At 41.0% G+C, this 25,041-nt stretch overlaps 1 protein-coding gene across 5 annotated transcripts in view; it reads right to left on the bottom strand.

The window, feature by feature from the left end:
* The window catches only part of RARB (retinoic acid receptor beta), a 747,871-nt gene that overhangs the window by 646,752 nt on the left and 76,078 nt on the right, over nucleotides 1-25,041 (bottom strand). For 3 of the 5 annotated variants that reach the window (XR_008298027.1, XM_015086690.3, XM_027040934.2), the window contains exon 1: nucleotides 17,449-17,565. The exons of the other annotated variants lie outside the window; for them this stretch is intronic. The gene's annotated coding sequence lies outside the window, so the exon portion shown is untranslated. Of the gene's footprint in view, nucleotides 1-17,448; nucleotides 17,566-25,041 lie in introns of those variants that run through there. 5 annotated transcript variants of the gene reach the window in all.

The raw sequence follows: 25,041 nt of genomic DNA, 5'->3' as shown, positions 1-25,041 counted from the left end.
TTTTTCCCTTTTATGAGATTATGGCCACACACGGAAATGTCACAAATCTGAATCATATTTTATTTTAGTTTTCCAAAAGAAGATGGATTTCTTCTACTTAAATGAATCTTCTAGTTCTCCATTTAAGGATATTTTATTGGTAAACAAATTATATAGGCTTCCTCTCTTCCCTAATGGTTAATTACTTTCTCTAAGCAGGGAGAGAAATAAAAATTGGAGAGATTAGCACCTCCATGAATTCTGTCAGTCACTGGTAGTTTTCTCACCCAAAGTAGCAATTAATTATGATTTAATCCGACTGCATGTTTCTTGATTAATAAATAATATTTTCCTGGCCACATATCAAAGCCTCTAACAGTCTCTCTGTGAATAACTTGTTGAATGTAACACTATTTGTCCCCATGTTATATTTTTAATTAAAACTGTCACATTTGATAAGTTTAATAAACATAGCCCATGATCAACACAGAAGACTTTGAGGTTTCGGAGAAATTACAACAGAAAAATTCAGTGTCTATTGATGTACATGTATAAATGTATACATGTACTTAGAACACACATTACAAAGACAGGTTTGGGGCACCTGGGTGGCTCAGCTGGTTCAGTGTCCAACTTCAGATCTCATGGTTTATGAGTTCGAGCCCCACGTCGGGCTGTATGCTGACAGCTCAGACCCTGGAGCCTGCTTCTGACTCTGTCTCCTTCCCTCTCTGCCCCTCCCCTGCTCACTCTGTCTCTCTCTCAAAAATACACATTTAAAAATATTTTTTAATTAAAAAAACACAGGTGTAATGAGCTCTTCCAAGTTGTTATTCAACATGAATTTAATGTCCATTGAAAAGATAGAAGAAAATATATATTTAGCCACTTCACCAATTCTAGCAGGCTGAGGCCACTACACAAACAAGAACTACTGCAGTTACCAATGCCTGATCTCTTCACATCTCATATTCTGCTGCCTTCTTTTTAATTTAAATTTCAGTTAGTTAACACACAGCATAATCAGTTTCAGGTGTATGTCGTAGTGACTCAATGCTTCCATACATCACCTGGTGCTTATCCCACCAAGTTGGAGCTGCGCTTTTCAAGTGGGAGAATTTTACAACTGTGATTTTGTGCCTTTGAGACACTGCCAGGAGTTACGGTCTTCCTTCTCTTTCCCTCCACTGGTCTTAGAGATCAAAGAAGCGATGTCTAGCACCCTGGGTGAGAGGTCCAAACTCTGAGGCCCATCGAAGCATACGGTGCACAGAATAGGTAAAAGATAAAGTGTATCTTTCCAGCAGGTTCCAAAACTTGGGAATCTTTGTCTGTTGTGGAAATCAAAGGTATTTCAAGACACAGCTTGGCATTCAGTTGGAATCCTGTCCTTCTACCAAATAAAATTTTGTGCAAGACATGAAACTAGAATCAAGTCCAGATATGGACTCAATGGTCAGTGTTCCCCAAACTACTCAAATGGACATTGTCTGTGGTAGAAAATAAGTGCTTAGCTCATTCTGCAAAACCTTACTGAGTCCCTAACTACTTAACAGCCAGGCTGCCTTCGATCCTTGTGCTCAAATCCAGGAGTCAGCATGCACAATGTGGATGTGAATGAAGATGTGCGAAGATGCCTACAAAGACCTGTGTGAAGTCTACAGAACTGTTCAGTGCACGCTTTTGTATCTGCACCCATCAGTCCTTTGTACCAGACATGGTGCCAGATTCTGAGTCGATATATGCAAATTAGACAGCTCCCTGTCAACTTCCCGGAACAGAGGACATCTCATCTGCTCTTGACCAATCTGTAGAACTGAGGCTGGGCAAAATAAAGTCATCAACACTGAGATATAAAGCCCAATAGCCTATTCAGGCCATTGGGATACTTTATGTTTCTTGGGATCTAGCCAAAGAGGAGTGCAAGAAATAAGGTGAAAAATAAAGGTAAACTTAAGAAAAGTCATAATGACACGCCATGAAAAAATCAGCTTTCCTTATGCGGTTGGAGGGTGGGAAATTTTTCAGGCAGAAGAGAAAAATAATCAGGGATATCTTAAAATATACGAAAAATGAAGGCATTGATCATGTGAGCCAATGGTTCCTCCCAAATTACGTTTAATTCAATGATGCATACCTAGGTAGTTAAAAGCAATGGACTGTAGAGAGTCAGAATGCCATGGTTTAGAATCTCAGCTCCCCTAATTACAAGTTGGGCGATCTTGAGCAAATCACTTAACATTTTGGGATCTAAATATTCTCACCTTTATAGGGATACGTAGCTCGTAGTGTTGCTCTAAGAATTAACAGCTAATATTTGAAAAGCGTTTAGAATGGTGTCTGACACACAGTAGGCACTGTGTTAAGTGTTACACAGTAAACAAGTATTAACTAAATTCCTATCATGCCCCAGGCACTGGAGATGTTAAGATAAACACAGACAAGAAACCACTCGCTTTGACAGCATTCGCAAAAACAGGACTAAGACCCTATCTAGTAGCTTTCATTGGTTTTCTTTAATGACTGCATCAAGACTACTTTGGTTTGGGGAATTGTGTTCATAGTTTTAAGACCATAAGTACAGCCGTATTTTTCAATTCCAATAGGACACATAGATAGAAAGTGAATGGTGGTAAAGCTTCAGTCCCTCGATGCATTTCACCTCCTATCCACTCCCCTTTCATTCAGAATCATAAAGGGGAAGACCCCTAGCACACGGCCCTCAAAGGAGAGCTCTTTCCACTCTACCTAAATTCAGACAGCTGTTGTTTGTCATATTCCCTTCTATTTTTTACAGAATCTACTGAATAGGCTCCACAACACTGTCGCTTGCTTAAAATTTCTCAATTTGTAATTTACTGAGCTACCATAAACCACGCCAGATTATGAACAACGAGGACTGAAGGGACAGGAAGGTAGCATATTACAATAAGAATGATATGCATTATTCTTCATAATCAAGAAGCATTCTTCTTTGCTTCTTTGTAATTGTTTTTCCATAATGGCTGTTTTAAAGACTTCATTTTTAAGTATTCTCTGCACCCAACCTACGGCTCAGACTCACAACCCCAAGATCAAGGGTTGCACACTGTCTCCACTGAGCTAGCCAGGCACCCCTGGTTTTCCATAATGAAGAACATATTTAAGGAATCAATCCAAAGCAGCAGCGGCCCCCGCGGCAGCATTGCCGAGGCATGACAGGGGCCATACAAACAACACAAATTTTGGCATCAGGTCATGTTTGGAATTTCTGTTTCAAAGAGCTAAGGAGCAGCTCTTGGAGACGGGGTAAAAAGAATAGAGTAGTAAGAGTTTAACAATCTAGCTGATAAAAAAAAATGAGCCATAAATTACTGGGTGTTTTTTAAGGCAACAACTTCACCAACGGACATAGTATTTATAATTATTTAAGGGGATTCAATAATCATTTGTGTAATGAATGAATAATGACCAGGGTTTTATTGGCTTTTTGGGTTTTTTTTTTGCCTAAAACCATATTTTCCAACAGAATCAAACTGCTCTTCTTTGCTCTTTGAAAAGTGATAGTTCCAAACCATTATATTATAAACTACAGCTCAAGACATTTTTTCCCCCTTAAAATGCATTTTTATTGAAGATCATCGGTCACTTTTCTGCTTACTCTCAGAGCATGGTGAGATCTTCCTATAATTTATCCGTAAGAAAAGCTAGTGCAATGTGCCAACACAGAGATTTCACTATGCACTGTAACTTCCCAATCATTTACTACGCTATCAAGGAAGCCTAGTATGCACGTTCATCTCTTAGGGGATTGTATTAGTGACCTATTGTCCTCAGTTTTCTCTCGAAATTTTTGGAAATAGTTTCTTTTTATAAGCAAGTGCGCTAACTAAGCAGCATCTTCAAATGTGATTTTAAATTTGGCAAGATAAGAAAATATTCGTACCACTGCTTTTAGATGATGTGTTTTCCAAAGCCCTTTTTCTTTTTTGTGTGTGTGTTTTTTTAATTTACTTATTTTTTAATTTACATCCAAGTTAGCATATAGTGCAATGATGATTTCAGGAGCAGATTCCTTAAGGCCCCTTATCGATTTAGCCCACCCCTCCTCCCACAACCCCTCCAGCAACCCTCTGTTTGTTCTATTTAAGTCTCTTATGTTTTGTCCCCCTCCCTGTCTTTATATTATTTTTGCTTCCCTTCCCTTAAGTTCATGTGTTTTCTATCTTAAAGTCCTCATATGAGTGAAGTCATATGAGATTTGTCTTTCTCTGACTAATTTCGTTTAGTATAATACCCTCCAGTTCCATCAGAAAGCCCTTTTACTACACAAAATAGGCATTTCAATGTAACAATAAAGACTAGGAGAAAACATGACCATATTCTAATAGTGATCATTCCTGAGTGTTAAGATAATTTGCTAGGTCCCAGGACCTAGCCATGCTCTTAAAACAGACCCAATTTCTAGGCAATACTAAGCAAAATGAGGATAATCTATTTTACCAAAGCATTTAAAATCACAACGTGAGAACCAAGAAACAAGAGATCATCTCTAAATGGAACAAAAATGCTTCTACAATTGGAGGGAATCTGAGAATTTGGGGGCTGAGAAAGTATACTAACCAGCAGCATACAGTTGGAGAGACTAGCAGGCTTTACTCAGATGTCAAAGAGAAACTGAAAAGCATAAGCAGACAGTGCAACATCTTCTGCTGAGAAAAACACCAGGCATTGACAAATCAGAACCACAGAAAAAGAAGTTTCAGGGTTGAGTCTAAATTAAAAATGATTAAGCCTGTAAGAAGAGAAAGAACCATCAGCTTGGCTGAAAGAAAAATTCTTGCAAACTGAAAAAGATGCTTTTAAGTGGAAAAGCATTTCAAGAATTAAGAACTACCTGTTGCCCTCGGGTCTTTTCGTCTTTATGTCTCATATTGCACAGAAAGTTGTTCACGTCTACTTGATTGATGGGTTATCATCCTTTGTATGAGTATGGATTCTACTTTGAGTATGTAACAGATGGATTATACTCTGGGTACAAAAAGCATTGGCTCTTTCAAATCCTGTCCACTAAGACCAGGGTTACATTTGAGGGGTCAATTAACCCCTTCGTTGGTAACACTGCGTAAGCAATGGAAATATTGACAATTGTTATCACCTCTAATCAGCATAAACCCACTTACACCTCAAAATTCCACCATCAGGAGAGGTTTCTGCCTTTCCAAGTTGTTTTCTCTCTCAATCAAGATGAACTCGGACGTAACACGCTCTGTCCAAAAATATTTATAACCCCTGCAGTCTCTTAAGCCCAGCAATAAAGCTATCCTTTTGTACAAAGTTGGGGAGGATCAGGCGTGCGAATGCATCTACAATTACAGGAAACAAAGCGATTCCTCAGATGTGTTTGCCACTTTTGCTGCAGAACACAGTAAATTTTACCTTATTCTCCGCAGGCCTGCATTAGTGTGCATAGAAAACATGCAAAACTGCTAGCACCTTCTCACACCAACTCGTGTGAATGCATATCAAAATCAGCCTAGGGATCTACTCTTCAGAGTATATAAAGTGTATACTTTATCAAGATTAGCATGTTGTTGAGGGGAAAAAAAACAGGTTGGGGAGTCCAGATCATGATACACAGATCAGTTGTGGCTAACAGCATTTCTCAGTATGTGTTCAGAGAGTAAATGGTCTTGACTACAGAAACTTTCAAAGTCACAGGTCCCTCTGCATGTTTATGGGCTCTGACCGTACATCTTCAGCTTATATTAGAACAGCTGCAGGGACACTGAGTGGCTCAGTCAGTTAGGCATCCGACTTCAGCTCAGGTCATGATCTCACGATTTGTGAGTTCAAGCCCTACATTGGGCTCTCTGCTGTCAGGCTTCGATCCTATGTCTCCCCCCACCCCCCACCCTTTTACCCCTCCCCAGCTTACTCTCTGCATCTCAAAAATAAAACAAACATTAAAAAAAAAATAAGTACAGCTGCAGACACTCAAGTCTTTTAGATCCAACAAATAAGCAGATGTTACATGGAGATTTTAACCTCATACATCCCCCAACAAAAAACAAAGATCATGGTCACTGCATCCCACTGCTGTGGGGAAGCCATGTGGCATGCATAATTGCCTCATAAAAACCATCCCACTATATGCATTTTTTTTTATTATCCTTCTAGGACAATGGAGCACATACTTTGAGATTCAGAATTGAGGAATTCAGAACAAGTCAAGGTAGTCCTATGGAATGATAAATAGATTTAATTAAAATTAAGCTCCTCCATGGAAATTTCCAGGTTTTTTTTTTTTTTTTCTACACAGATCCAAGAATCTAGCTAAATCTCATAGACATTGGATGAAATATTTGATTTGGTACTTTAAGGACAAAAACGGTCCTGCAAGAAAAGTGTAATGTAGGGATGAGGGCAGTTGGGATAACAGTATTACTGGATCAATCTACCGTGCTGGTGTAGTAAAGGGAGGAGGACAGGACTCCATTCTTCTCATCTTTAAGTGAGTTGTGTGTGCTCTATAAATTAATGCCACCAATCCTTGATGGCTCCTATTTGGAAGTTCAGCTGAGTTATAGCAAGAAAACATGAAGCCTGGCCTTTTCACTTAATTACTTAAGCCAAGTGCCTTTGGCTTGAGAATAGGTTAGTGATGGGAGTATCATATTAAGCCTCATTTGGGTAATTTACCCTTCATCCAATAATATAACTATCTCAATAGTATAATTTGTTCTTACAGCTGCCTAGAATATAGCACTCAGGGGCTTCAGGTTGTTTTTTTGTTTTGTTTTGGTTTGTTTTAGTTTTTACTTATATTTTTAGTAATCTCTGCACCCGGCATAGGGCTCTAACTCACCACCCCAAGATCTCTTCCAACTAAGCCAAGCCAGGTCAAACTGGGGCTTCGGTTTTTTCTTTTTTTTTTTTCAACGTTTATTTATTTTTGGGACAGAGAGAGACAGAGCATGAACGGGCGAGGGGCAGAGAGAGAGGGAGACACAGAATCGGAAACAGGCTCCAGGCTCTGAGCCATCCGCCCAGAGCCCGACGCGGGGCTCGAACTCACGGACCGCGAGATCGTGACCTGGCTGAAGTCGGACGCTTAACCGACTGCGCCACTCAGGCGCCCCATGGGGCTTCGGTTTTCAAAAGCATACCACAGATGTACTTATGCTTGCCCTCTTGTTTTCTGCAGGTCTTGTTACAACATTCTCCTTGTTCTTATTATAAAAATAGCTTGATTTCCCCCTTTCTTTGACAACCCCCTTTTCTCAATCAGGCTCAAACTTTATCTAAAGTTGTACCCTAAGTTGCCAAGGCCTGGTGCACGAATAATTGTTCCATTTCTCAACGCATGTCTATTTGTGGGTATTATTTCTCCAGATGAACTTGTATTTGAGGGCAAGGACTTTATTATCTTTATTCAAAGCACCACAGAACTTAAAAAGTTGTAGAGAATTAATTCATTGCTCTGAAACCATGCTTTGATTCCCACCACTTAAGGTAACCTCTACTCTGAAACCAGGTTTCAATTTTATGTTCACTGCAATCTGGTCCAACACTTACTATTCTCCTTTCTGCTTGTTTTCTAACATACTAATATCCTACTGCTTTTGCCTCATTCTCCTTATTGAAAGCACTGGGATCCTATGGTACGAGAAAATGCCAAGACATATCTTTTTTTTAATGTTTATTTTGAAAGAAAGAGAACGCGCATGCATAAGTAGGGGAGGGGCAGGAGAAAGGGGGACAGAGAATCTGAAGAGGGCTCTCTGCTTACAGCACAGAGCCCAACACAGCGCTCAAACTCACCAACTGTGAGATCATGACCTGAGCTGAAGTTAGACGCTTAACTGAGCCACTGAGCACCCCAAGACATATATTTTTACTGATAACCTGCTGCATTGCTAGAAGAGTGGAGGGGGCTTCCATAACTATATACCATGAAGAGATTTCTTTTAAAAGGAGATATTATAAACAAATATGGCAAAATATCAACGGTCTACCAAGCTAGTTATTAGTGAGTGGAATCTCATGTTTTCTGTGGTTTTCTAGCATTACCAGAATTTTACAATTAATGATTAAAAATAAGTGAGAAGGATATATTCTTACATGTAGTGAGTATCTGAATTCCTTGAGTATACCGGGGGGGGGGGGTGGGGGGTGGGGAGCGTGATGTTGTAGGGATATTTAAATTTTAAGTAACTACAATAGCAGCAAACATTTTCCTCACCTCTTCTCACCCTAGATTGTTAGTACTTTTAAGAGGAAACATTTCCCCCATCTAGGAATGGGAATTCCAAGTATTCTTTCCTCCTCTAGTATTTTAATTTGTTTGGGGGGGGGAGGGGAGGGGAGGGGGGGGGAAGGGGCAGAGAGAGAGGGAGACAGAGGATCCAAAGTGGACTCTGAGCTGACAGTAGCAAGCACATTTGGGGCTTGAACTCATGAACAATGAGATCATGACTCAAGCGGAAGTTGGACACTCAATGGACTGAACCACCCAGGTGCCCCTACTCTACTAGTCTTTAAGCTTTGTAAGTTCACCTATAGGTCTTTCCAGACCCATATTCTTAAGGCTCCCCAGCAATTCCACATGACAGGGCCAGCTGTCTTCAGGATTCAATAGTCTTCTTTTAGGCAATTCTTAGACGTTGCCCTAAGCAAGGGACCTTTAAGGTTAGAGCTAAGTCTACTAAAGTTTTTTCTGGAGACCTATGCCCAGTATTTCAAAAGGCAAATTGTCAGAGCTATGACTTTGTCTCTACATGCTGCACGTTCAAAATGGGGGGGGGGGGTGAGGAGGAGAAAAAAATGAATGTCTATATAAGGTTTTAAATAGCGATTCTATAATTATTGGTAGATCTCAATGGATTTAGTACATCACTAATTATACTGCATTACTGTCAAATGAATTCTTTTAGCACGATTAATGTTATTATGCCAAATCCCAAATTAATTCACAATGAGTATCTTAAAGTCTCAGCAATGCTTTAAAAGGAGGGAAAAAAAGATGACAAATTAAGCTGGGCCATTATAGTGAAATAGGGAGAGGTTTGCTATCTAAGCACTTCAAATATATGGCTAGAATTAACCTATATATTTATGAAGCACCCTTCTGATCTTAGTTCAGTTTTGCAGTACATTTCCCAGCTGGGAAAATATCGTACTAAATGAATAGTTCAAATACCCAGTCTCTTGACCTTTTACCCTTGTCTGAACGTTTCTATTGTTTGTGTGTCTTTTGTTGTAACCTGCCCCAAATCATCATTTTATAAGCCAGCAGGATATAAAGAAGTCACGAACAAAGAATATAGTATCTGCATCAATTTTTTGTTTATAATTATCCAGTGATTTCTCGGATACATTTAGCCTTCTCCTATTGTCCCAAGATTTTCTTGTTCCCCAGCCAAGTTGATGATGGAGACCCTAAGGGTTTATACTCTGAAACCCTCTCCCTCCCCCCTTTCGGGAGGAGATTCTCAGCAGACCTGGAAACAGCCAGCTGTAGCAATGAGCATTTCATCTTTCCATTCCAAATGCAAGGCTCTGTAGTTTGGACTCAGATTTGACCCACCTTCTATACATTTTTTCCCCCCTACCACCCTTGAGACACCCTAATGCAGTGGTTAAGAGAATAGAATCGGAGGTCGACTTTTTGTCTATCTGGGCTCTCCCAAGGCATGTAGGTGTTTGGACAAAATACTTAACATCTATTAACTCTGTCTCCTCATCTGTGAAAAGGGAAAAAGTACCTCCTATACATGCCTACAGCACGGGATGGCTGTGAACATTTAAGAATTTTTAAATCCTTGGCACAGCACCTAGAAAAGTCTAAGTGCTAGATATACATAAACTAGTTTTCATTATTATCTTCTCCCTACAAATAAAAGAGTACAGGTAGCAGCCCAAACCCAATACTGCCAAAATCCTGAACATCATCATCTCTAATGCAGAGTTCTATGCATCCAGTTTTGCACTGAGAACTTAGCAAACTATTTCTCCCCCCACCATATGTATCTGCATTTTACAAACTTACTCTGACAGCAGCGGCCGAACAGGGGTAGGAACCGTGGTTATTGTACTCTGGTGCCTATGCTATTAAACTCCGACACAGAAGTTCTTTTACAAAACACTTTCCCGTCACGAGGAAGGTGGCGGGATCCTGGTTTTACACGAGGAAATGGCACTTAGCAAAATTAATTTACCTCAGCTCACGGGATCATAGCAGGCAGAACTAGGGATTCAGCTTGACCTCCTGACCCTCAGGATACAAGCCACAGACCAGGACTGTGCAGAGGTCTACAAGGAAAGCAGCCATGTTGGGCAGGTAACAGAAGACTGCGGCAAATTTCAACTATCCTAGTCAGCAAATGCATGAATCAATACCAGACTCAGGGCATCTGAGATGTACAATTTCTAAGAATTGTTGCATTTAAGAACCGCTCCATCATCTAAGAATTGCTGCACGGGGTCGCTAATTGCAGTTATTCTGCACAAATTAGTTCTTTTTCTGCTATTTTTGTTTCTTGGTCTAGGTTTTTTTTTGGGGGGGGGAGATGATACCGTCTGCACTAGACTGTATGCAAAGGGGGAAGGGGGGTAAGAGGGCTTCAGAGATTCGAAGGATAACCGCACAGACCCCCTCCACTGATGGATTCCTCCCTCTTCCTTAACCCAGCACCCAACGTACAGCTGAACAGGGTAGGGTGCTTGTTGGTCAACGTGGGCACATGGTCAGCAAGACCAGAGAGTTCTGTCAAGATCACAGGAAGACCTCATTTTCATCTAACCAAAACCAAAACGTGCTCCAGAGTCCGAGGCAGGGCTGACCTTATGAGAAGTTGGAAGAAAGGAGGGGGAAGAATACCAAAGACTTCCAGTAACTGCTACCTTCAACTAGTAGAGAGATATGACAGCAGGAAGTTCATTACACTGGGGAAAGCAGCTCCACCCTCCCCCCACTCGCTACAGCGTATAGTTCACCGGCTGTACCCAGAATCTGCTCGGACGGCTTGATGTTTTAAAAAAAATCACTAGGTAGGGGCGCCTGGGTGGCTCAGTCGGTTGAGCGTCCGACTTCAGCTCAGGTCACGATCTCGCGGTCCCTGAGTTCGAGCCCCGCGTCAGGCTCTGAGCTGATGGCCCGGAGCCTGGAGCCTGCTTCCGATTCTGTGTCTCCCTCTCTCTCTGCCCCTCCCCCATTCATGCTCTGTCTCTCTCTGTCTCAAAAATAAATAAATGTTAAAAAAAAAAATAAAAAAAATCACTAGGTAATTGTAAATAAAAAATTAGGAATTACCTCCCAGCATTTACTAATCGGGAGACTTTACATAGAAACCTGGGCTTAACTATCTTTCAAAAATATCTAGCAACACGGTCAGATGCCATCTTGACCTGTTTTTAACCTCCTTGGCTTTTGGAGGCATCTCTAACAGCAAGCCCTGACCTACATCCATGGCTCCAGTACTGTGAATGAGAGACCGAAGAAGGCAGAGTGATTTCCTCGAGGACCTCAGAAAGCCAATTAGGAGTGAAAGGGAATTTGATTGGCCACTGAAACCCTATCACCTAAAGCAGGACCAGTTAAAAGCAGGACCAGTTAGCACCCAGTTAAAAGAGGACTGACAAAGCTGAGCACGACCAATGGTGACTGATGAAAGGCTGAGCCACAGGCAGAAGTTGGCTCTGGCGTGGAGTTTACGACCCATGGATCTGCCAACAAAGCAACAGGCTGTGGCACAGTCACAGATGGAACTCACCGTCATGTGTGGGACAGAAGACAGAATTGGGTGTTAGGCAGGAAGAGTTCTTGTCCGGTGCAGCTGCCAGCAAGTAATGTGAAGGTGCTGAAGGTCAAATCACCTTCTCCTTAGTGACTTTATCTTGACAATGAGGGAATGGAATATAGATTTTTAACCTCTGGTTTTAAATTTACCTCCTAAGGCCATGGAAAAGTAAATGCTGAGGCTGCAATGTGTGATGGAGACCTCAGATGGGGAGGGGACAATGGGGATGGTTAAAATATAATCATTTTTGATACAATATTTAGATCTGATGGGGCACCTGGGTGGCTCAGTCGGTTAAGTGTCAGACTCTTGGTATCAGCTCAGGTCATGATCTCGCCATTTGTGAGCTCAAGCCCCGCATTGGGCTCCGGGCAGACAGCGTGGAGCCTGCTTGGGATTCTCTCTCTCCCTCTCTCTGCCCCTCCCCTGCTCACTCTGTCTCTCAAAAATAAACCAATAAGCTTAAATATTTGTATCTATTGATTCCAATCTTCCCAGTCTTAAATCTCTGATTGTTCCAAAGCTGTCTTTGAGGCTATCACTCTATTTTAGATTTAGGAAATATTTGTTCCACAAATAGAGGAAGATTTCTCTTGGCTATAACCTTAATTGGGGGTGGGGATAGACTGTTTAAGGACTTCACATTCTTTGTTTGTATGTAAATGGTGCTGCTAATTGCCAAATTACAAGAAGTCCCAGCAGGACCTCTTCATGAAAACACTTGGTTAACAGCTAGTTCACATTGTTAGTGTTCAGGGAAAAGTAGTAAAACTGCTTTTCATTTTCAAATAATCTTAAATTCCGTCTTCAGTTTGTATGACTGGCATTCTCCCAATTCTGTAAACAGAAATTTAACTCTTACCCTCTCCCCATACTCATGAACTTCGAGAAAGGCTTCACGATACCCTGCCCATTTCTCCTAGCTGAGGCTCTGTCTCTAAAGAGGTCAAGCAAAAATTACAATGCAAAAAAATACCCGCATGAGTGTCGAAACAAAGTCATAGCCAAAGGAGTATTAAATTCCACGCTTTTCGCTTTGTAGGCAAGGACCTCGGACCCTCACGTAGCTACGTTGGACTTTTCTTTTATACGTGGCTTTATCAAGGCTGCTCACAGTTAAGCAGCACCACGGGAAGCCACAAATGAGGAGGAGTAAGAAGTTGCTCTAGTTGGCGCTCTGAAAAATCTGAGAAGAAATTAAAGGCACTGTGGCCAAGAGGGAGAGTAAAATTAAAAGTCAGTTTAAGAACTAGAGAAGTATACTATCCTAGGCTCTTTCAGGAAATCTATCTATGCCAAACCCTTAAGAGTAAATGCATTTAAGATCTTGGAGCCAAAAAATAAACCGGGAAACTATGGCCACTCCTCCCAGATCATCATTATCATAGTCATTAGAGTTGGCATTTATTAAGCTCTCCATGTGTGTGCCCAAGTACTGTTTATCTAATTTAATTTTCTTAACGTTAGTCTCAAGTAGATACTATTGTTATTCCTATTCTACAGAGGAGTAAAGTAAATCAAAGAGGTTAATTTCTACAAGTCGCCCAGTAAGGACGAAGGAAATCATGCGCCTGATTCCACCCTCATGAAGACAAAACTCAACCATCACTGAGAGATGATCTATTTTTTGAGTGCTATCAGTCTTGAAGTTTCGAATGCTGGTCTTAGCTGGGAAGGTCACATGAGAAATTAAATGCATCTGTTTTAAAGGTACGATTCAGCGATTGAGTGAATTTACACAAATGGCCAACCAGTGCCATAATCCAGCTGTAAAACCTTTCCATCACTTCAAAAATCTCCCTCTTGCTCATTTTCAGTTACTATCGGTTCCCTCCTAGGCAGTTAACTTATGTTTTCTAAGTTCGCTTTTTCTAGACATTCCAGAGCAATGAATATTTACAATATTTCTTTACAAATCTCCAAAGTTTACAAGATGAGGTCTTTTCACCTGGAAGAATGCTATTGAGGGTGAACCAGGTCATAGCACGTATTAGGAGTTTGTTCCTTTTTATTACACAATATTCCATCGTATAGATATACCACATTATGGTTAGCCTTTCACCAGCTGGACATGTGGATGATTTTCCAATTTTTGCTACTATGAATAATGCTACTCTCAACATTCCCCTTCAGCCTTTACGTGGACTTGTGGTTTCATTTCTCTTGGGTAAAATCTCAAGGGCAGACTTGCTGGATTGGATGGTCAGTTTATATTTAGCCTTCTGGCGTGTTCACCTTGGCAGCACATATAATAAAATTAGAATGTTTAGCCTTCTAGAAAACCCCCTCTTTTCCAAAGTAGCTGTACCTCTTTCCATTTCCACCAGAAATGTAAGGAGGGTTCTGGATTCTCCATGTTTTGACCAACATTTGCTTTGTGTTCTTAATCCTAACTAGTCCAGTGGCTGGGAAATCGGTGTGGTTTTCCCTAAAGACTAAGAACACTGACAATCGTTGTTCCTCTTAAGAAGATTCAAATCTTTTGCCCGTATTTAATTGGGCCGTCCTATTGTTCAGTTGTATGGTGCTTTCTATATTCTGGGTACAAGTAGTTTACTATACACATGATTTGGAAATATTTTCCCCACATCTATGACTTGTACTTACGTTCCTAAGGTCTGTTAAAAGCATAAAAGTCTTCAGTTTCATTCAATTTATCAGTTCAACAATTTATCAATTTACCATTTTTTTTCTGTGAATAATTTTGGTGTCCTACCTAAAACCTCCAATTAACACAAGGTCATGCAAAACTTTTTTTCTACAAGTTGTATAGCGCTCTTTTATTTACGGCTATACTCTATTTTGAATTGATTTTTGTCTATGGAAGAACATAAAAGTAATTTGTTCCCCCTAAAGTAGCAGAGTTTACAAATAATCTTGTTTCCCTCTCCTCCTCCCAAGAATTATCAAAGTTTTCCAAATACAGAAAAGTTGAAAAAATGTGTATACTGGTAGATCACTTAGACTCTGGTAACGTTAGATGGAGTCCCTTTATTCATCTATCTAGCCAGCTGTGAGTTCGTCTTTCTGACGCATTTCAAAGTCTATTTAACTAATTAAAATTTAACGCATTAATCATCCACTTCAGTTCGAAACGGTTTTCCCTTCTCTTTTTAAGGTCAAATTCACATACGTTGCCATGCACACATTTTAGATATACCGACTGAGCAAATCCACGTCGTTTCCATTTTGAAAAATTTAGTTTTAGCCCCCCAACTCAAACCAACATTGTTCTGGTTTTCCCATGTATTGGTACTGTGTCTCCTTCATCTTCATAAAGACTTTACAGAAATGCACTGATCGAGTAGATATTCTCGTGCATTCTAGTAGATATTCTTTCACTCAGCAAAGTATTTCTAACATTCCTGTACATGGCTGCTGGACACCATCTCACGGTACGGATGTCCTGCAGTTTGCTTACGCATTCCCCTGTTGGACACCTGGGCTATTTCCCATCTTGGACGAGTATGAAAAACCTGCAAAGTTCGTCCTTACACAATTTTTTGGATAGCTAACACTTAGGAAGGAGATTGGTAGGTCATAAAATAGAGGTGTATTTTTTTTATTTAAAACAGTTTTTGTAATCTTTATTTATTTTTGACAGAGAGAGTGACAGATCATGAGTGGGGGAGGAGCAGAGAGAGAGGGAGACACAGAATCGGAAGCAGGCTCCAAGGCTCTGAGCTGTCAGCAGAGAGCCCGACGCGGGGCTCGAACTCACCGACTGCGAGATCATGACCGGAGCCAAAGTTGGATGCTCAACCGACTAAGCCACCCAGGCGCCCCCGAAATAGATGTGCATTTTATGAGCAAGTACCAGACTTCTTCCTAAGTGCTGGTGCCATCATCTTCTACTCCTAGCTGTAGCAGGTATTTCCAATTATTACTCATCACCACCAGCGTACCTTCTGACTGAGGGAAACCCGAACCCCCTTTCTCAGAGAGTGTACATCACTTGCTAGAATATCAGGTATCATCAGTGTCACACAGAGGAAGAGTTCTATAGCATGTCTTGAGGGAATGGGTAATTTAAGTAGACGAGCCTTCCATTTTATAAATGGAAGACCAGATGGGCGCCTGGTGGCTCAGTCGGTTAAAGCGTCCAAATTCGGCTCAGGTCATGATCTCACGGTCTGGGAGTTCAAGCCCGGCATCGGGCTCTGTGCCGATAGCCCAGAACCTGGAGCCTACTTTGGATTCTGTGTCTCCCTCTCTCTGCCGCTCCGCTGCACATGCCCTCTGTCTCAAAAATAAACATTAAAAAATAAATTAAAAAAAATAAAAATAAACGGGAGACCAGAGCTTTCTCCTCAGGTGCTCTAAGGGACACTAAGATTCACCACAAGCCCTGGAATAAAACATCCCGTGACAGGAGATTATGTTAATCTCACTCTCCTACCTCTCTGTGGGGCCTTACGAAAATACGGGTGGAAGAACATCAAGCTTGTTTGTCCCTAGAATTCTTTCCAGCTCTTTCTTTTATCTGCTGTGACTGGAGCGGCGAAGAATCCCATGCTACCCTCCCGGTGCTAAAGCCAGATCTCTCTTTACTGTGACCTCCTACTGCCTTCTGTGAGTACTTTTTTTCTTCCCTCTTAACTCAGAGGTAAACACAGACATCTCTGCTTGTGCTCTCATCACACAGAAGTAAACTGATATTGACAAGCTTGTTTTTTTATTAACTCTCCATGTCTACCAGAGTCAACAAACCTCCTTGGAGCTTCCGATCGCCTTCCACTTCTGAAGCGCTGTAACATTCTGCTGCCTCTCTCCCTAAATCCTCTGAGTTCGCTTCTGTCCATCCTCTCCCTTCCCTTTTCCAGCTTTGTAATCTGCGCTTCATTTCTTGGCCTCGAAACCCCTTTCCTTCTACTGGATGCTGTCTCTACCAGTTGATCACTCAAGTTTAATGATCTACTTCCCCACCTGTGTTTGTACAGAGCGAGGTTGAACTGATTACAGTTCCAGAAGAGTACTGTTAGGTGAGCTCGCCACGGCTGAGAAAGTCACGTTATCTCACAAGGCAGCTGGAGCAGATCCAAAGCCACACATCACTGGCCATGTTGCATGGCAAGCATATACATAAAGCCTGAAGGTGTTTTTTCCTTTCCGAGGGGCTTAAGCTCTTTCATAAAACAAAATTTGGGCATTTACTCTCCAGTCGGAAATCGCTTCAATGGATCAGGCATGATTTCTTAGCAATTCAGGAGCACAGCCTTTTGTCTAGAGCTGCCCTACATATGATGACAGCCATTAGCCACATGTGGCTATCGACCAGTAGAAACGGGGCTTCTCAGAATTGACATGTGCCGCAAGTGGGAAATGTACCCTGGCTTGCAAGACAGAGCAAGAAAGGTACAATTTGCCCGTTTTTAAAACTACCGATAGCATGCCCCAAATATTTCAACATTCCAAGGTGAGTAAGTTAACTTCGCCTGTGTCTTTTTTCAATGTGATTCTAAGTCAAATTAAGAACGATACTGGAGTTGTATCACATTTCTATCAGACAGCACTGATCTAGGGCATCTTAAAAGAAAGCCTTTCTTTCAAAATAGTTTATCCATGTTTACTTCAACCTCAGCATCTCTCATCTAAAGCCCAAAGAACAAGTGCTTCTGAAATACCTTTTCTAGAAAGTCGCTTCCCCCTCCTCTTCACGAAGGGCACAGTTTTAAAAGGCCACATCTACCTTTAAATCAGCTTTTGCAGCCACACAATGTGGATCTCCATAGAGCTTCACACAGTAGCTGTGTCTCCCATGCAAAGCCAAGGTATTCTCTCCACGTTAGTAAGTCAGACAACCAACCCGCAATGTCAGAAACAGATCGCAGGGAACTGTATTTGTAACATACATGTGGTTGAAACAGGTTACTTGTGTCTGTTAGTACGGAGATTTCCGCGGGTTTCTGGCCACTGTACTTCAAATATCATTGGCATAAGGTGATGTATGTGCCAAATCCAGGGGAATTGGCTCCTGGGAGCAGGGTGAGGCCCATCTGAGAAGGCACAAATGCCTGTCCTGCCACCAGGAATACTGTGTCATCAACTCCCACCTTCCCAAACTCTGACGCTTCCGTGAGCGGGAATATTCCAGGAATCCAAGGCCCCTCTCGTCATGGAGATACTGCGGGAAAGCCTTGGAAAATGTTACTGGTCAAGAGACCTGGGCACGTTTGGGTCCTTTCAGGGCTGCTAAGGAATGTTAAAGCATTTCAGCATTCCATGCCTTAGATCCCTGAACTACATTATTTTGGGGCCTATAGAAGACAGAATGACATAGGCTTTGGGATGATGGCATCTCGGGTCCCCCCCCCCTTTCTAACATTGTATAACTAGTGTCATGGACCACACTGTCCCCTGCGTGGCTGGCATGGTCTCCAGCATGCCAATGTATCTCCCTGTGGCTGTCACAACCTTCGCATCTGACAGACCTCTGCCTGCTTCACATGGCATAGATACAGACAAGCTGGACTTACAAAGAGCTCTGCAAAGCAGATTTCATTTCCAAAATAAATGGTTCTATCGCTAGGAGATAGTAAGCAAAGCCACGTTACTAGGTGACGCCAGAGTACTGTTATGGGCTGGACATCCATCCCCTTACGTTACTTCCAGGTTTCTTTATGCATTTTTAGTTACTGACCTGATCATTCATCTTGAAACTTCTCCAACGTTAAAAATATGGGACCACGAAGGACCTATGTCCATGACAGACTTAGTTTCTTTGGTCTTTTTTGTTTTGTTTTTGTTTTCGACTGCTGGCATTTTACTTTAAAATCTGTGATTTCGTTTTGGCCAGCTACTTCCTGACTTATTGTGTTCTACTAAATGTGATAGACAAGGGAACCTGCGTTTGTAAATATTTTCAAATATAGTATTCATTTAATTTCAACCTTGGTGTTCTACAAAGAAATACATAAATTGAGTTGAGACGTGTTCATTTAATTTTTGTATTCACTACTATATATGATCTCTGACTAAAAAAAATTTATAAGATAACCTTGTCCATTTGCTGTGTCCTTATAGAGTTGTCTATAAATTGAAGTTAAGACTAGTGGGAAAACCCTCTGTGAAGCCAATCCCTACCTAATATACTGTCACTCAGACCTCCACGAGTGAAGCATTCTTAAAAGAAGACATATCCGTATGGGATAATTTTCCTGACTGACTTCCAGTCGTTTGTTAGAGTTGAGACATTTAATGAGTTCTACTCTTTGAAGACCTGTTTTTCCTAGAGAAGTTGAGACACAGCACCAAAACCAGATTTCAGTTCCTTCTGTAACTACCACTGATACGACAGTTATTGCAAACACTAATGGAATACTAATTTTAGAAGACATGTCAGAGGCAACTTAGTTTAATCTTATAAGGATTTTCTCTTCCCCTGAGAAGTGGTGGCTTCTTCTATTTAAATACTCCCAGTGATGGAGCTCATTACCCTGTGCCCTGGTTCTTTTTTTATCTGTTTCTATAATTATTACAAGATTTTCTATATTAAGCTGAACTGTGCCTTCCCATAACTCAGTTTCCATCCTACCCCCAGTGCCACCCAATAGTAAGCCTAATTCAATCTTCTACCTGACAGCTATAATGTTTAAAGGGACATCAAATCCAACTACCACTAGTTGAGATTTCCTATGCATGGACCATCACACCAGGTATTTATGTGTATTGTTAATTTATTCTTCCTAACGACACGAAGACATAGGTACATTATCCTCTGTTTATAAAGAAAAAAGATAAACGGAGGTATGGAGAGGTTCCCCCATCCACCCAAGACGATACAGATAAATGTAAGTGGGCTTTGAACCCTTGGATACACCCAGGGCCCATACTTGAGCTCTCGGATGCCAGTATAGAGCCCTGTTTCCTGACCACTCTCCTTCATTTTCAAATGTGTAGCAATTTCCCCTTCATCCATTAGAATATTCAAGCACAGCATGTGGCATGGAAAAGGCACTCAATGTTTGATGAATATGTCCATGCATAAATGTTACTAAAAATGGTTCTAAGGTCCCATGTTCATGCTGTTTAGCCTTCTGGAATATCTTCTAGCCTACAGACTTGAACTTCTTTACTAAAGCAACCATATGCTCTGTGTTTTTGCCAATCTTAAGATTCAAGTCTCCTTACTTCAGCAGGTTCTAAGCCCTTTGGGGGAGTACCACAAGATGCTTTGGCAATGTAATAAACAGCTATAGACCCTCTTTTCAGAAAAATGCACCCCAATGACACATTTTAACCCCCAATCTGGTACACGGATCCTCTAATGTCATCTAGGGAGGAACATAGATGGACGTCATCTATGGAAGAACATGTCAATCTATGGTTGAAGTGTCATCAAATTTTTACTATGTCAAGACACTACACTTTATAGCAAAAACAAAAAATAACAGAGTGGTGAACTACTCTGACGTTAGGTAATACCTGTGCTTCATCCCAATCCATTGGACTATTCCTTCTCCAACTTTCTCCAAAAATGCATAAGATAATGGTGGTTCCTGAAGTTATCCTTTGGACATGATTGTTCATCTAAGGGTTAGTATTCCCAAAGTTATTCTTGAAAGTTCATACCACTCTTTTTTTAAGTGTTTTTTTTTTAATTCTTTATTTATTTTTGAGAGAAAGATCATGAGCAGGGGAGGAACAGAGAGAGGGAGACACAGAATCCAAAGCAGGCTCCCGGCTCTGAGCTGTCAGCACAGAGCCCGATGCGGGGCTCGAACTCACAAACTGCAAGATCACGACCGGAGCTGAAGTTGGATGCTTAACTGACGGAGCCACTCAGGCACCCAGTACTACTCATTTTTGTGTGTTATCTTAGCAAAAGTCTCCCCTTTATCTTTTATACAAGTTACCCTACTATCAAACAAGCTGAATAACCCTGTCAATGTCACTTACCGAGAGGTCTGTTCATTCATTTCTAAAGAATTCTAATTCTTACACGGAATCCTATAGCTGTGAACAAAGCCAAGTAGATTTCCTCCTAGAGAAAATACGGTTTTATCCTAGAGATACTTTTAATTATTAAGCAGTCCAACTTAATTCATCATTAGTGCCCATAATGAAACGCAGTAAGGCAATTTAGCAGGAATGGAGCAGAGGTGCTATAAAATAAAATATAAAGTCATAACATTTATCACAGCTTGCCGTGGAGAAATTTATTCTGCTGGAAGCAATAGTTTTAGACGTAAAACTTGAGCTGTTAAAGAACTTATGTCAACCCTGCGGCAGAAACTGGCTAGGTGCTCACAAGCTAGTAGTTCTTCCTCCTTTGGGTGCACCCAGGAGATTCCTTGTGGCTCTAAGTAGCCACATGACCGAGCTTTAGCCACTGTCACGGGGCAACAGTGATGTCTGTCATTTGGGGTCTCCACATAAAACCCTCCCCACTCTCCCTGGTCTTCTCTGCCTCTAGTTGGCTACAACGGAGGCCATCTCCAGCTCTACCTGAGACCCATACATCGACAACTGAAGGGTTGCAAATGGAAGGAAATGGAGGCTTCTGAATTCAAGCTTGGCAAAGAGCTGTCAGACCAAGAGCACCGAAGTTGGGCTGTTAGGTGAGTGGCCAACCTTTCTTCCTTTTCTCGGAGATTTAGATTTGAGGGAGTCAGAGGGGTATCTGTCACAGCAGCTAGCATTGTTTGATCCAACATGGCTCCCGTTTACATAAGCAGAGGTCTGTGGGTCCTGAGAAACTGCAAAGCTCATTTATACTTGATCATTGTATGTCATATGGTTATTTTTGTGTTTCTCTTAAAATGAATTTCTGCTCGGCAGTTTCATTATTAGAGTGTTTAGAATAAAAAGCTTTCAACATTAGTGTTAAAGAGACCGGACCCGAGGGAAGCAGCAGTAAAACTGACTAGAAAGTCTTTGAAGGGATGGTAGAAAGGCAAACAATGTAACTTTTTTGCCAGCATCCCTCCCCAGTTTCTAGGCTGACAGTGAATAATTTTTATAATACGAAATTCAATGTTTAGCTTTTAAAAAAAATGGAAAATGACAGGTTACATGTTACAAAATCAAGAGTTACATAGTCAGACTGCCCTAGGTTCAAATTTTTGGCCAAAAATTGAGATGGAAAGACCCAGATTTACATTGGCTCTGAGAATTAAATCAAGTACCTAGTACCTGGTAGCTTTTCCATAATTCCTACATGGAACTGAAAGCCAACAATTTACTTCTGTGAGACATATTTCGGGGAAAGGTATGGAAGTTAGACACTTTACTGTGGTGAATACATACACTTACAGATAACAACTATACATATGCATATTCATTATTTACTCCACAAATATAGGCATTTATGCAAATGCCATATACTCGTTATTAAAATCGTTATGCCCTACAAAATTATACAGTACAAAATCAGAAGGGGATAGAACAAACTAGGTCAGCGGAGACCATTCAATATGTATGAACCTTGTAACCAGAGCACAACCAAAACAATCTCAAAAAAAATAGCGTCACAGTTGAAAGACATGATGAATTCCTAGTAAATGAAACTGTCATGTATAAAAGGACTTTAAGGGGCACCTGTGGCTCAGTCAGTTAAGCGACCTACTCTTGGTTTCGGCTCAAGTCATGATCCCTTGGTTTGGATGTTAGAGCCCCACATCGGGCTCCAGGCTGACAGCATGAAGCCTGCTTGGGATTCTCGCTCTCCCCCTCTCTCTGCCCCTCCCCTGCTCATACTCCCTCTCAAAATAAATTAAAAAAAAAAAAACATAGAAGGACTTTAGCTCATAAAAAGTAGTAGCTGGATGGGAGTACATTTGAGAGCACATTAAAACTGAGCCTTAGAGGGGTGCCCTGGGTGGCTCAGTCGGTTAAGCGTCCAACTTCGGCTCAGGTCACGATCTCGCGGTCCGTGAGCTCGAGCCCCACGTCGGGCTCTGTGCTGACAGCTCAGAGCCTGGAGCCTGTTTCAGATTCTGTGTCTCCCTCTCTCTCTGACCCTCCCCCATTCATGCGATGTCTCTGTCTCAAAAATAAATAAACGTTAAAAAAAAAAATTAAAAAAAAAACAAAACTGAGCCTTAGAGACAAAGTAAAAATGTGAAAAGATGAAGATGAGAATAAATGTTTCTAAGCCAGAAGACATACTCACACCAACTCAGGAAGAATATAGGAAATTGGCACCATGTGCAAAACCCACTTCCTCATAGCTTGTTACATTTAGCGGTTAGTCAACTTTAAAATATTAAACGTCAACATGCTGAGGGAAAAAAAAAAATTAAGATGACCACCATGTTTCCTTAATGTCACTCTTCTGTTTTACTGTGTATGTGCTAATTCAGATTGTAGAAAGATACATTATAAAATAGATGCTCAGTCATCTTTTTTTTTTTTTTTAGTGAATAAATGTATAAGTAAGTGCCTGTAGCACAGTGAGGAGAGACACAGGCAAGTAAGAGTCTGGAATAGAAAATTTGTAGCCTAAATCCTGAGTTGACCCTAGTTTACCACTTATTGGCCTTCACCCTCTTGTAAACTTGCTCCCCTTCTCTATAAACAGGCCATCACGATTGCAAAGTTATCATGAAAAACATACTCTTTGTAAAAATGCTCTGACGTTTCTAACACGTAGAACATCTCTAGATAGATATGTTAGACATATGTAACATATAGAACATCTAACTTATTGATAGGGATCGATATTAACAGCATGCACGTCCATTGCATCCTTTTAAGAAACACACGGAGAAATGAGGATTCAGTTACATCAGGGTGGGGGACAGCACCCGGACAGGTGAAGGCTATGGGAAGGTAGGGTGGGTCAAGGCACAGACACTGGGTAAAATTTGACATCTTACTCAAACAACAATGAGTCACCTGGTTCTGTTAATATTGATAGTTTACATCACCAGAAAGTAAAGACAGACACTAAGGACCAGTATAGGTCAAAGTCTTTCCTTTTTCATTTTTTCTCCCTAGATCTTCTGTATGATGTGAATTAACAGTGCTCTTTGCCCAAAAATATAGGTCTGGTTACTTGTCCAGAATTACAGAATTTTAGAGTTAGTCAAGGCCTATATTTATCCACTCGATTTATCCTCCTCTCAAGAAGGTCCTTGATTTGACCTTATTTCTGCTCTGCAGAAAACCATTTCCAAAGCAAAGCAGCTGAATTTTGTTCATTATGTCGAAGTAAGCCACATACAAGAAGTATTAGTCTTATCAATGAGAAGATCCCAATTGTTAAGGTTCTTGCTTCATTGATTTTCCTTGACAGAAGCTGTGCGCGTATTGGCTTTCAAGGTACAGAGCATATGGTAACTGCAATCTCTTCCAGTATAGATTTGGCTAGGTCTTTTAAAGAAGAAAGGTGTTTGCAATAAATAACACTAAAATATATAGCTACTGTATGTTACATAGGTTATCTTTTACATCAGACACCTTTTAGAAGAAGAATTTAAGAAATGCTTTAAGTCATTCCGATGATAAAAATCAAAGTATACCTCCAGGAGACCAAATACCTGGACAAGAGTCAGTTTTTCTCCAAGGTGTCTACCATCCATCCAAAGACTTAGAATATACTGTAATACTGCACAGATAGGCTGCTTGACGTCTCTGACTTATGCATAATCCTACCCTGAACCAAAGGATCCCACTGAAATCCCAAGCTTTTCTGGGAGGTGGATCAAGGTATGAGACCTTCCTCCTCAGTGACTTCCACAATCCAAGGTAAGTTTCAAAGTTGCAGAGGAATTATTTCCAAGGGGTGTTCTTGGACTGGTCGCCCCTAAGGCTGTCATACAAAAAGTTGTGTCGTTGTCAATTAATTTTGGCAATCATTGCTCAGTGGATTTCAGTAGCAATGTGCGCAGTTCGTTTGCGTAGCAACACGGAGAGATGTTGCTAAAAACAAATGTGGTTAATTTTACTGTAGTTAAATAGTAAACTATTTGCCTACCAAACACTTCCCATAAGAACCTTTCCATTTAAGTACAGTTCATCTACTCCACCCAAGCAATTTGGGGAATTGATGTGTTCAAAGTCTATTTGGGAGAGAAGCATTTTTTTTTTTAAGCAGGCTCCACACCCTAATGAGCCTCATGTGGGCTTCAACTTACCACCCTGAGATCATGACCTGAGCTGAGATCAAGAGTCAGATGTTTAACTGAGTGAGCCACTTGAAGAAAGGCAAATTTCTTAGGTTGACTTACCACATTATCCCATCTGTCTTTACTACTCACATTACTCTCGTCTTCCTCATCCACCTGCTTGGCTTCTCTTGTCCAATTTACCAAATGCACATGTTTTTGATTTAGTTTGA

This window comes from Acinonyx jubatus, chromosome C2 (assembly GCF_027475565.1).
Source record: "Acinonyx jubatus isolate Ajub_Pintada_27869175 chromosome C2, VMU_Ajub_asm_v1.0, whole genome shotgun sequence".
NCBI lineage: Eukaryota > Metazoa > Chordata > Mammalia > Carnivora > Felidae > Acinonyx > Acinonyx jubatus.
Note: the sequence above shows the minus strand (reverse complement) of the source record. Positions and strands in the feature narration are given on the sequence as shown.